Here is a 13,897-nt window from a genome sequence, read left to right on the forward strand (position 1 = left end):
GCTAGTTGAGGTGGCGAGGGTTGTATTTATACCCAATTTAGTCTCTAAAACCCTAATTTTCTCTCGTTTATTTGAATTACGATCTTCTTCAACTTCCGTCTTCCCTCCTCTTATCTTCTTATTCTTCTTTGTCTTCTTCTTCTTATTGTTGCTCTTCTTGTTAAATCTTTGTTATTTGTTGCTATTAGTTGCAGCACCATGGTGGGTGGTGGAAGCACCGTAGCTGAAAACTCGAATCATTCTCCTTCAAGCGATAACTGGGCCAAGTCACAAAGCTGGAACAGAAGTGTGAGGGTGTCGGAATGGTGTGGGTGTGGTTATCGTCCAATTCTGGATGGTCTGGAACAGAATCAAATTTAAACAAGCCATTTTTTGAATATCCCAATTATAATGTAAGTTAAATATATGATATTTTATTAATTTGTTCTTGCGTACTTCATTTCATCATCTTTTATTGGTTCATTTCAGACAAAGAAAAAGACTTGATGTGGTATGTTTGTTTGGGCTGACATTATTTAAGAGGAAAGTGCTGGAATAGCAGATTCTGATAGAGTCAATGGTAGAATGAAGATGAACCTAGCATGGAGGGTTGGGAGGTTGGAAAATAATGTAAGAAGTCAGAAATTCATGACCAATTTGTTGATGGTAGCTGTGTTTATGAGGGTGTCGGAATGGTGTGGGTGTGGTTATCGTCCAATTCTGGATGGTCTGGAACAGAATCAAATTCAAACAAGCCATTTTTTGGATATCCCAATTATAATGTAAGTTAAATATATGATATTTTATTAATTTGTTCTTGCCTACTTCATTTCATTATCTTTTATTGGTTCATTTCAGACAAGGAAAAAGACTTGATGTGATATGTTTGTTTGGGCTGACATTGTTTAAGAGAAAAGTGCTAGAATAGCAGACTCTGATAGAGTCAATGGTAGAATGAAGATGAACCTAGCATGGAGGGTTGGGAGGTTGAAAAATAATGTAAGAAGTCAGAAATTCATGACCAATTTGTTGATGGTAGCTGTGTTTATGATGGTAGTGTTTCTGTTAGTGATGTGTGACAAATTTTGAAGAAAAAATTATGGAAAGATTCATGTGTAATATAATGTAATGGAATATGTATTGTGTGAAAATATTTGAATGGAATGAATAAAGAGTAATTTGTGGTATTCCTATGACTTACACATGATTCAACAAAACTGAGTTATATTTAAATAGGATTACAATAAGCAAGTTAAACAGCAAACTGGATTTATATTAAATTAGTTATCAGAGTTGAACAAAAAAGATGCATAACCAAGCATAATGAGTATTAACATCAAAAGATCCACTATGATATCAAAATAACCAAGACTGATCTTAGTAGTCATTGTCTAAATTTTAACAAAACATTAAAGGTCTAATGCCACATACTAATTTTCATAACCTCCCTAAACACATCTAACTAATTTTTTCAAGTCTTTTTTCTTGGTGCTTTGAAACCGGGAGTAGACACAAACTTCATTAAACTTGCCATTCTTGATGTTGTTCCTAAGCTAGCACCCTGCAATGGATTAACTGTGACAGAACTCGGTGGTGGAGAACTTCTTCTTCTTGCCGGCAACTTTGCAGGCCTTATATTTTCAGCAACCTATATCATGTAAAAATATTCAGGTTCCAAAGTTAAAATACAGTAATAGGTTATGATATAACAATGGCATTCACATATCCATGAGTTCATTATCGTTGTCTAGATTCCTCAAACCATAGAAATTTTAGAAATTTGATATGTTTTAGAAATATAGGTAACACAATTAAAACTTTTAAAAGGTTCTAACATAAACTTGTTATTTTTTAAAATGTTTAAAAGGTTCAGCATACATTTAGTTTTTTTTTTTCTAGTAGAACTGCCTCAACTATAAGAAGATATATGTAGTTTCAATTGGACAATATAACAGCATGCTTAGTCATAGATAAAATTGTGGTGAAAATTTTTGTAGATAAATACAACAAACTTGATGGCTAAAATTGTTGTGCAGATTTTGGTTTTTATAAAAATTTACCGCATCAAAGCATTACTGCAGTAGTAGTAACTGATCACAATAATGAACAATGATTTTCTTCTAACATTTTAACGCAATTCTTTTCTTCAAAATGCATGTTGATAAATCCCCCATCAACTTGAATTTTCAGTGTAAGATTCAAAATTGTTCAGAGATGAAAACCAAAATTCATACGTGTGTGTTTTTCTCTCTTTTTGCACATGTGTGTATTTTTCGATCGTTTCGCTCGTGCGCGTGTTTTTTTGTGTTTTTCGCTCGTTTTGCACGTGTGTGTTGTTTTTTTTTGTGTTTTTCGCTCCTTTCGCACGTGTATGTGTGTGTCTGTCTGTTTTTTTTTGTGTTTTTCGCTTGTTTTGCACATATGTGTGTGTTTTTTTTGTTTTTTGCTCGGTTCGCACATGTGCGTATTTTTTGCTCGTTTCGTACGTGTGTGTGGTTTTTTTGTGTTTTTCGCTAGTTTCACATGTTTGTGTTTTTCGCTCGATCCGCATGTGTGTATTTTTTTGTGTTTTTCGCTCGTTTCGCATGTGTGCGTGCATTTTTTTCGCTCGTTTCGCACGTGTGTGTTATTTATTTATTTTTTATATTTTTCGCTCGTTTCGCACGCGGGTGTATTTTTTTTGTATTTTTCGCTCGTTTTCCACGTGTGTGTCTTTTTTGCTCGTTTCGCACGTGTGTCTATTTTTTAATTTTTTTTGTGTTTTTCGCTGGTTTTGCACGTATGCATGTTTTTCGCACATTTCTCACGTGTGTGAGTTTTTCGCTCGTTTCGCACATGTGGGTGTTTTTTATCGTTTCGCAGGTGTGTGTTTTTTTATTTTTATTTTTTTTTGTGTTTTTCACTGGTTTCGCACGTGTGCGTGATTTTCGCTCGTTTTGCCCGTGTGTGTTTTTCGCTCGTTTCGTACGCGTGTGTGGGTGTTTTTTTCATTTTTGTGTTTTTCGCTCGTTTTGCATGTGTGCGTGTTTTCGCTCGTTTTGCACGCGTGTGTGGTTTATTTTTGTGTTTTTTGCTCGTTTCACACTTGTGTGTGCGTTTTTTTTGTTTTTCGCTCGTTTCGCACGTGTGTGTATTTTTTATTTTTTTGTGTTTTTCGCACGTATGTGTGTTTTTTTCTCATTTCGCACGTGTGTGTTTTTTCGCTCGTTTTGCACAAGTTTGTTTTTCATTGTTTCGCACGTGTGTGCTTTTTTATTTTGCGCTAGTTTCGCACATGTGCGTGTTTTTCGCTCGTTTCGTACGTGTGTGTTTTTCGCTCGTTTCGCAAGCGTGTGAATGTTTTTTCATTTCTGTGTTTTTCGCTAATTTCACACGTGTGCGTGCTTTTTGCTCGTTTCGCACGTGTGCGTCTTTTTCGCTTGTTTTGCACGTGTGCGTGCTTTCGCTCGTTTCACACAGGGTGTGTGATTTTTTTGTGTTGTTCACTCGTTTTGCACGTGTGTATTTTTCACTCGTTTCGCACGTGTATGTTTTTTTTTGTGTTTTTTGCTCTAATTGCACGTGTGCGTGTTTTCATTTGTTTCGCACGTATATGTGTTTTTTGCTCGTTTCGCACGTGTGTGCATTTTTTTTGTGTTTCCACTCATTTCGCCCGTGTGCATGTTTTTCGCTCGTTTCACACCTGTGTGTTTATTTTTTTATTTATTTTTTTGTGTTTTCGCTTGTTTCACACATGCGAGTGTGTGTGTTTTTTTTGTGTTTTTCGCTGGTTTCACACGTGAGTTTTTTTTCTCGTTTCACACGTGTGTCTATTTTTTTATTTTTTGTGTTTTTTGCTCATTTCGCACGTGTGTGAGTTTTTCGCTCGTTTTGCACGTGTGTGAGTTTTTTGCTCTAATCGCACGTGCGTGTTTTTTTATTTCTATTTTTTTGTTTTTCGATGGTTTCGCACGTATGCGTGTTTTTCGCTGCTTTCGCACGTGTGGGAGTTTTTTATCGTTTCGCATGTGTGTCTTTTTTTTTGTGTTTTTCGCTCGTTTTGCACGTGTGTGTTTTTGGCTAGTTTCATACGTGTGTTTTTCTCTCTTTTTGCACGTGTGTGTATTTTTCGATCGTTTTGCTCGTGCGCGTGTTTTTTTTGTATTTTTCGCTCGTTTTGCACGTGTGTGTTGTTTTTTTTTTGTGTTTTTCGCTCCTTTTCGCACGTGTATGTGTGTGTCTGTCTGTTTTTTTTGTGTTTTTCGCTCGTTTTGCACATATGTGTGTGTTTTTTGTGTTTTTTGCTCGGTTCGCACATGTGCATATTTTTTGCTCGTTTCGTACGTGTGTGTGGTTTTTTTGTGTTTTTCGCTAGTTTCACATGTTTGTGTTTTTCGCTCGATCCGCATGTGTGTATTTTTTTGTGTTTTTCGCTCGTTCCGCATGTGTGCGTGCATTTTTTCGCTCGTTTCGCACGTGTGTGTTATTTATTTATTTTTTATATTTTTCGCTCGTTTCGCACGCGGGTGTGTTTTTTTTTTGTATTTTTCGCTCATTTTGCACGTGTGTGTCTTTTTTGCTCGTTTCGCACGTGTGTCTATTTTTTAAATGTTTTTGTGTTTTTTGCTCATTTCACACGTATGCATGTTTTTCGCACATTTCTCACGTGTGTGAGTTTTTCGCTCGTTTCGCACATGTGGGTGTTTTTTATCGTTTCGCAGGTGTGTGTTTTTTTATTTTTATTTTTTTTGTGTTTTTCACTGGTTTCGCACGTGTGCGTGTTTTTCGCTCGTTTTGTCCGTGTGTGTTTTTCACTCGTTTTGCACGCGTGTGTGGGTATTTTTTCATTTTTGTGTTTTTCGCTCATTTTGCACGTGTGCGTGTTTTTCGCTCGTTTCGCACGCGTGTGTGGTTTATTTTTGTGTTTTTTGCTCGTTTCACACTTGTGTGTGCGTTTTTTTTTGTTTTTCGCTAGTTTCGCACGTGTCTGTATTTTTTATTTTTTTGTGTTTTTCGCTCGTTTCGCACGTATGCGTGTTTTTTTCTCATTTCGCACGTGTGTGTTTTTTCGCTCGTTTTGCACAAGTGTGTTTTTCCATCGTTTCGCACGTGTGTGCTTTTTATTTTTCGCTGGTTTCGCACGTGTGGGTGTTTTTCGCTCGTTTCGTACGTGTGTGTTTTTCGCTCGTTTCGCAAGCGTGTGAATGTTTTTTCATTTCTGTGTTTTTCGCTAATTTCACACGTGTGCGTGCTTTTTGCTCATTTTGCACGTGTGCGTCTTTTTCGCTCGTTTTGCACGTGTGCGTGCTTTCGCTCGTTTCACACGGGGTGTGTGATTTTTTTAGTGTTGTTCGCTCGTTTTGCACGTGTGTATTTTTCGCTCGTTTCGCACGTGTATGTTATTTTTTGTGTATTTTGCTCTAATTGCACGTGTGCGTGTTTTCATTCGTTTCGCACGTGTATGTGTTTTTCGCTCGTTTCGCACGTGTGTGCATTTTTTTTGTGTTTTCCACTCATTTCGCCCGTGTGCATGTTTTTCGCTCGTTTCACACTTGTCTGATTATTTATTTTTTTTTTTTTGTGTTTTTCGCTTGTTTCACACATGCGAGTGTGTGTGTTTTTTTTTGTGTTTTTCGCTCGTTTCACACGTGAGTTTTTTTCTTGTTTCGCACGTGTGTCTATTTTTTTATTTTTTGTGTTTTTTGCTCATTTCGCACGTGTGAGTTTTTCGCTCGTTTTGCACGTGTGTGAGTTTTTTGCTCTAATCGCACGTGCGTGTTTTTTTTATTTCTATTTTTTTTGTTTTTCGATGGTTTCGCACGTATGCGTGTTTTTCGCTCGTTTCGCCGATGTGTGTGTTTTCGCTCGTTTTGCACTCGTGTGTGGGTGTTTTTTCATTTTTGTGTTTTTCGCTCGTTTCGCACGTGTGCGTGTTTTTCGCTCATTTCGCACGCGTGTGTTGTTTATTTTTTTGTTTTTCGCTCGTTTCACACGTGTGTGTGCTTTTTTTTCACTCGTTTTGCACGTGTGTATTTTTATTTTATTTATTTTTTTGTGTTTTTCGCTCGTTTCGCACGTATGCGTGTCTTTCGCTCATTTTTTACGTGTGTGTTTTTTCGCTCATTTTGCACAAGTGTGTGTTTTTCATCGTTTCGCACGCGTGTGTTTTTTCTTTTTCTCTGGTTTCGCACGTGTGCGTGTTTTTTGCTTGTTTCGCACGTGTGTGTTTTTCGCTCGTTTCGCTTGCGTGTGTTTTTCGTTTGTTTTTCGCACGTGTGCCTGTTTTTCGCTCGTTTTGCACGTGTGTGTTCGGTTTTTTCTTTTGTGTTTTCCACTAATTTCATCCGTGTGCGTGTTTTTCGCTTGTTTTCCACTTGTGTATTTTTTTATTTATTTTTTGTGTTTTTCGCTTGTTTCACATATGCGAGTGTTTGTGTGTTTTTTTTTGTGTTTTTTGCTCGTTTCGCACGTGTGTATGTTTTTCGCTCGTTTCGTGTGTGTTTTTTTTAATTTTTTGTGTTATTTGCTCATTTCTCACGCGTGTATTTTTCGCTCATTTCGCACATGTGTGTTTTTTATCGTTTTACACGTGTGTTTTTTTAGCTGGTTTCGCACGTGTGTGTTTTTTTAGCTGGTTTCGCAAGTGTGCGTTTTCTCCCCCCTTTTCGCACGTGTCTGAATTTTTCGCTCGTTTCGCTCGCATCTGTGTCTGTGCGTGTTTTTTCATTTTTCTTTTTCGCTCATTTCGTACGTGTGCGTGTTTTTCGCTTGTTTCGCACGTGTGCATGTTTTTCTCTCATTTCGTATGTTTACGTGCTTTCGCTCGTTTCGCACGGGAGTGTGTGATTTTTTTGTATTTTTCGCTCGTTTCACATGTGTGTGTTTTTTTTTGTTTTTTTTTTCCCGTTTCGCAGGTGTGTTTGTGTGTTTTTTAATTTTTAATTTTTTGTGTTTTTCGCTCGTTTTGCACGTATGTGTGTTTTTCCCTGATTTCGCATGTGTGTGTTTTTTTGGTCGTTTTGCACATGCGTATGTTTTCGCTCATTTCGCACGTGTGTGTGCGTTTTTTTTTGTTTTTCGTTGGTTTCGCACGTGTGTGTGTTTTTCGCTTGTTTCGCTCGTGCGTGTGTTTTTTCATTAATGTGTTTTTTGCTCGTTTCGCATGTGTGCGTGTTTTTCGATCGTTTCGCACGTGTGCGTGGTTTTGCTCGTTTTGCACGGCGTGTGGTTTTTTTTCTATTTCGCTCATTTTGCACGTGTGTTTTTTCCGCTCATTTTTCATGTGTGTGTTTTTTATCTTTTTGCACGTGCGCGTGTTTTTCATTCGTTTGGCACGTGTGTGTTTTTCGCTCGTTTTGCATGTGTGTGCGTTTTTTTTTGTGATTTCCACTCATTTTGCCCGTGTGCGTGTTTTTCGCTCGTTTCACACTTGTGTGTTTGTTTTTAATTTATTTTGTGTTTTTCGCTTGTTTCACATCTGCGAGTGTGTGTATTTTTTTATGTTTTTCGCTCGTTTTGTATGTGTGTGTTTTTCGCTCATTTCGTACGTATGTGTTTTTAAAATTTTAATTTTTTTGTGTTATTCGCTCATTTCGCACGCGTGTGTTTTTCGCTCGTTTCATACGTGTGTGTGTGTGTGTGTACGTTTTTTTTGTGTTTTTCCCTCGTTTTGCAGGTGTGTTTGTGTGTTTTTTAATTTTGAATTTTTTTGTTTTTCGCTCATTTCGCACGTATGCCTTTTTTCGCTGATTTCGTACGTGTATGTTTTTTTAGTCGTTTCGCACATGTGTATGTTTTTGCTCATTTCGAACGTGTGTGTGTCTTTTTTTCTATTTTTTGCTGGTTTCGCAACGTGTGCGTGTTTTTCGCTTGTTTCGCTCGTGCGTGTGTGTTTTTCGCTCGTTTCGCACGTGTGCGTGTTTTTTGCTCGTTTCGCACGTGTGTTTTTCGATCGTTTCGCACGTGTGTGTGCTTTTGCTCGTTTTGCACGGGGTGTGTGGTTTTTTATTTGTTTTTTGCTCATTTTGCATGTGTATTTTTCGCTCGTTTCGCACGTGTGTGCTTTTCGCTCGTTTCGCACGTGTGTGTTTTTTGTGTTTTCCACTCATTTCACCCGTGTGCGTATTTTTCGCTCGTTTCACACTCGTGTGTTTGTTTTTTATTTATATTTTTGTGATTTTTGCTTGTTTCACACGTGTGAGTGTGTGTGTGTGTGTTTTTTTGTTTTTCGCTCGTTTGCACGTGTGTGTGTGTTTTTCGCTCGTTTCGTACGTGTGTGTTTTTTTAAATTTTTAATTTTTTTCTGTTATTTGCTCATTTCGCACGCGTGTGTGTTTTTTCGCTCATTTCGCACATGTGTGCGTTTTTTATCGTTCTGCACATGTGTGCTTTTTCGCAAGTTTCGCACTTGTGCGTGTTTTTCGCTCTTTTCGCTCGCATCTGTGTGTGTGTATTTTTTTTATTTTTTCTTTTTCGCTCATTTCGCACGTGTGCGTACTTTCGCTCGTTTCGCACGTGTGCGTGTCTTCGCTCGTATCGCATGGGAGTGTGTGGTTTTTTTGGTGTTTTTCGCTCGTTTTACACGCGTGTGTGTGTGTGTGTTTTTTTTGTTTTTCGCATGTTTCGCACGTGTTTGTGTGTTTTTAAATTTTAATTTTTTTGTGTTTTTCGCTCGTTTCGCACGTATGCGTGTTTTCTCTGATTTCGCACGTGTGTGTTTTTTAGCCGTTTCGCACGTATGTCTATTTTTCGTTCGTTTCGCACGTGTGTGAGGTTTTTTTGTGTTTTTCGCTCGTTTCGCACTTGTGTGTGTTTTTTGTTGTTTTTCGCTAATTTCGCACGTGTGGGTTTTTTCGGTCTTTTACCACGTATGTGTATTTTCGCTCGTTTCGCATGTGTCTGAGGATTTTTTTCGCCGGTTTCGCACTCGTGCGTGTGTTTTTTTGTTTTTTGTTGGTTTCACACGTGTATTTTTTTCTCATTTCGCACGTGTGTGCTTTTTTTGTGTTTTAAGCTCGTTTCGCACGTGTGTGTGCGTTTTTTTGTGTTTTGCACTCATTTCGCCAGTGTGCGTGTTTTTCGCTCGTTTCACACTTGTGTGTTTGTTTTTTTATTTCTTTTTTTGTGTTTTTCGCTTGTTTTACACGTGCAAAAAGAACGAAAAACACAAAAAAATACACGCATACGTGCGAAACGAGAGAAAAATACACACGTACAAAATGAACGAAAAATACGCACACGTGCAAAATGCGCAAAAAACTGAAACACGTGGGAAACGAGAGAAAAACACATACGTACGAAACGAGCAAAAAACACGCACACGTGCGAAATGCGCAAAAAACAGAAACACGTGCGAAAAGAGCGAAAAGCACAGAAAACACACGCACGTGCGAAACGAGCCAAACACACACGCGCAAGACGAACAAAAACACAAAAAATACAGCCGTGCGAAACGAGCGAAATGCACACATACGTACGAAAGGAGCGAAAAAACGCACACATGCGAAACAAGCAAAAAACACAAAAAAACACACACGTGCGAAACGAGCGAAAAACACACACGTGGGAAACTAACGAAAAACACAAAAAAACCTCACACACATGCGAAACAACCAAAAAACACGCACACGTGCGAAACCAGAAAAGAAAACAAAAAAATACGCACGTGCGAAACGAGCGAAAAACACAAAAAAAAAAAACAATCACACACGTGCGAAAAGAGCGCAAAACACAAAGAAAAACACACTCACACACGTGCGAAACAAGCCAAAAACACACACGAGCAAAACGAGCGAAAACACAACAAATACACACACATGTGCGAAACGAGCAAAAAAGACACAAAAAAACACACACGTGCGAAACGAGCGAAAAATACACATGTGTGAAACTAACGAAAAACAAAAAAACACACGCACATGCGAAACGAGCGTAAAACACGTACACATGTGAAACGCGCGAAAAACACAAAAAAAAACACGCACACGTGCAAAACGAGTGGAAAACACGCACACGTGCGAAACCGGCGGAAAACATGCACACGTGCGAAACGTGCGAAAAACACACACGTGAGAAACTAACGAAAAACACAAAAAACACACACCCACACAGACGTGCGAAACGAGCGAAAAACACAACATAAAACCGCACACACGTGCGAAACTAGCAAAAAATACACATACGTGCGGAACGAGCGAAAAACACGCACACGTGCAAAAGGAGCGAAGAACGGAAAAAAAACACACACGTGCAAAATGAGCGAAAAACACACATGTGCGTGTTTTTCGCATGTGTGTATGTGTTTTTTTTTTTGTATTTTTCGCTCATACACGCTCGTTTCGCACGTGTGTGCGCATTTTTTTTGTGTTTTCCACTAATTTTGCCCGTGTTCATATTTTTCGCTCGTTTCACAGTTGTGTGTTTGTTTTTTTATTTATTTTTTTGTGTTTTTCGCTTGTTTCACACGTGCGAGTGTGTGTGTTTTTCTTTGTGTTTTTCGCTAGTTTCGCACGTGTGTGTGTGTGTGTTTTTTTTTCCTCGTTTTGTACGTGTCTATTATTTTAATTTTTAATTTTTGTGTGTTATTCGCTCATTTCGCATGCGTGTGTTTTTTCGTTCATTTCGCACGTGTGTGTTTTTTTATCGTTTTGCATATGTGTTTTTTTCGACTAGTTTCGCACGTGTGCTTGTTTTTCGCTCGTTTCGCACGTGTGTATTTTTCTCTCGTTTCGCTCGCATCTGTCTTTGTGTGTTTTTTCATTTTTTTTCTTTTTCGCTCGTTTCGCACGTGTGCGTGTTTTTCGCTCGTTTCGTACGTGTGCGTGCTTTCACTCGTTTCGCACGGGAGTGCGTGGTTTTTTTTGTGTTTTTCACTTGTTTCACACGTGTGTGTGTACTTTTTTGTGTTTTTCGCTCGTTTCGCACGTGGGTTTCTGTGTATTTTAATTTTTAATTTTTTTTGTGTTTTACGCTCATTTCGCACGTATGGGTGTTTTTCGCTGATTTTGCATGTGTGGGTTTTTTCGGTCTTTTCCCACGTATGTGTATTTTTGCTATTTTCGCACGTGTGTGTTTTTTTGTTTTTTGTTAGTTTCACACATGTGTATTTTTTTCTCGTTTCGCACGTGTGTGTTTTTTTGTGTTTAAGCTCGTTTCGCAAGTGTGTGTGCATTTTTTTTTGTGTTTTCCACACATTTCGCCAGTGTGCGTATTTTTTACTCGTTTCACACTTGTGTGTTTGTTTTTTTATTTCTTTTTTGTGTTTTTCGCTTGTTTTACACGTGCGAAAAGAGCGAAAAATACAAAAAAAATACACGCACACGTGCGAAACAAAAAAATACTCACACGTAAGAAATGCGCAAAAAACCGAAACACGTGCGAAACGAGAGAAAAACACACACGTACGAAACAAGCGAAAAACATGCACACGTGCAAAAAGCGCAAAAAACAGAAACACGTGCGAAAAGAGCGAAAAACACAGAAAACACACGCACGTGCAAAACGAGCCAAACACACGCGCAAGGCGAGCAAAAACACAAAAAAATACACACGTGCGAAACGAGCGAAATGCACACATACGTGCGAAAGGAGCGAAAAAACGCACACATGCGAAACGAGCGAGAAACACAAAAAAACATACACACGTGCGCAACGAGCGAAAAACACACACGTGTGAAACGAGCGAAAAACACACACGTGTGAAACTCACAAAAAACACAAAAAAACCTCACACACGTGCGAAACAAGCGAAAAACACGCACACGTGCGAAACCAGAAAAGAAAACAAAAAAATACACACGTGCGAACGAGCGGAAAACAAAAAAAAACAATCACACACGTGCGAAAAGAGCGCAAAACACAAAGAAAAACACACACACGTGCGAAACGAGCCAAAAACACACACTTGCAAAACGAGCGAAAACACAAGAAATACACACACATGTGTGAAACGAGCAAAAAACACACACGTGCGAAACGAGCGAAAAATACACACGTGTGAAACTAACGAAAAACAAAAAAAATACACGCACATGCGAAACGAGCGAAAACACAAAAAAACCTCACACACGTGCGAAACGAGCGTAAAACACGCACACATGTGAAACGCGCGAAGAACAAAAGAAAAATACGCACACGTGCAAAACAAGCGGAAAACACGCACACGTGCGAAACCGGCGGAAAACATGCACACGTGCGAAACGAACAAAAAACACACACGTGAGAAACTAACGAAAAACACAAAAAACACACACCCACACAGACGTGCGAAACGAGCGAAAAACACAACATAAAACCGCACACACGTGCGAAACTAGCAAAAAACACACATACGTGCGGAACGAGCGAAAAACACGCACACGTGCAAAAGGAGAGAAGAACAAAAAAAAACACGCACGTGCGAAATGAGCAAAAAACACACATGTGCGTGTTTTTCGCATGTGTGTGTATGTGTTTTTTTTTGTATTTTTCGCTCGTACACGCTCGTTTCGCACGTGTGTGCGCATTTTTTTGTGTTTTCCAATCATTTCGCCCGTGTTCATATTTTTCGCTCGTTTCACACTTTTGTGTTTGTTTTTTTATTTATTTTTTTTGTATTTTTCGCTTGTTTCACACGTGCGAGTGTGTGTGTTTTTCTTTGTATTTTTCGCTCGTTTCGCACGTGTGTGTGTGTGTGTGTTTTGCTCGTTTCGTACGTGTGTTATTTTAATTTTTAATTTTTTGTGTGTTATTCGCTCATTTCGCATGCGTGTGTTTTTTCGCTCATTTCGCACGTGTGGGTGTTTTTTATCGTTTTGCATGTGTGTGTTTTTTTCCACTAGTTTCGCACGTGTGCGTGTTTTTCGCTCGTTTCGCACGTGTATGTTTTTCGCTCGTTTCACTCGCATCTGTGTCTGTGTGTGTTTTTCATTTTTTCGCTCGTTTCGCACGTGTGCGTGTTTTTCGCTCGTTTCGTACGTGTGTGTGTTTTCGCTCGTTTCGCACGGGAGTGCGTGGTTTTTTTGTGTTTTTCGCTTGTTTCACGTGTGTGTGTGTGCTTTTTTGTGTTCTTCGCTCGTTTCGCACGTGGGTTTCTGTGTTTTTTAATTTTTAATTTTTTTTGTGTTTTACGTTCATTTCGCACGTATGCGTGTTTTTCCCTGATTTCGCACATGTGGGTTTTTTCGGTCTTTTCCCACGTATGTATATTTTTGCTCGTTTCGCATGTGTTTGAGGATTTTTTTGTTTTTTCGCTCGTTTCGCACGCGTGTGTGTTTTTTTGTTTTTTGTTAGTTTCACACATGTGAATTCTTTTCTCGTTTCGCACGTGTGTGTTTTCTTTGTGTTTTAAGCTCGTTTCGCACGTGTGTGTGCATTTTTTTTGTGTTTTCCACACATTTCGCCAGTGTGCGTATTTTTCGCTCGTTTCACACTTGTGTGTTTGTTTTTTTATTTCTTTTTGTGTTTTTCGCTTGTTTTACACGTGGGAAAAGAGCGAAAAACACAAAAAAAATACACGCACACATGCGAAACGAGAGAAAAATACACACGTGCGAAATGAACAAAAAATACTCACACGTACGAAATGCGCAAAAAACCGAAACACGTGCGAAACGATAGAAAAACACATACGTACGAAACGAGCGAAAAATACGCACACGTGCAAAATGCGCAAAAAACAAAAACACGTGCAAAAAGAGCGAAAAGCACAGAAAACACACGCACGTGCGAAACGAGCCAAACACACACGCGCAAGACAAGCAAAAACACAAAAAATGCACACGTGCGAAACGAGCGAAATGCACACATACGTGCGAAAGGAGCGAAAAAATGCACACGTGCGAAACGAGCGAGAAACGCAAAAAAAACACACACACGTGCGAAACGAGCAAAAAACACACACATGTGAAACTAACGAAAAACACAAAAACCTCACACACGTGCAAAACAAGCGAAAAACACG

This window comes from Arachis hypogaea, chromosome 13 (assembly GCF_003086295.3).
Source record: "Arachis hypogaea cultivar Tifrunner chromosome 13, arahy.Tifrunner.gnm2.J5K5, whole genome shotgun sequence".
Taxonomy (NCBI): Eukaryota; Viridiplantae; Streptophyta; class Magnoliopsida; order Fabales; family Fabaceae; genus Arachis; species Arachis hypogaea.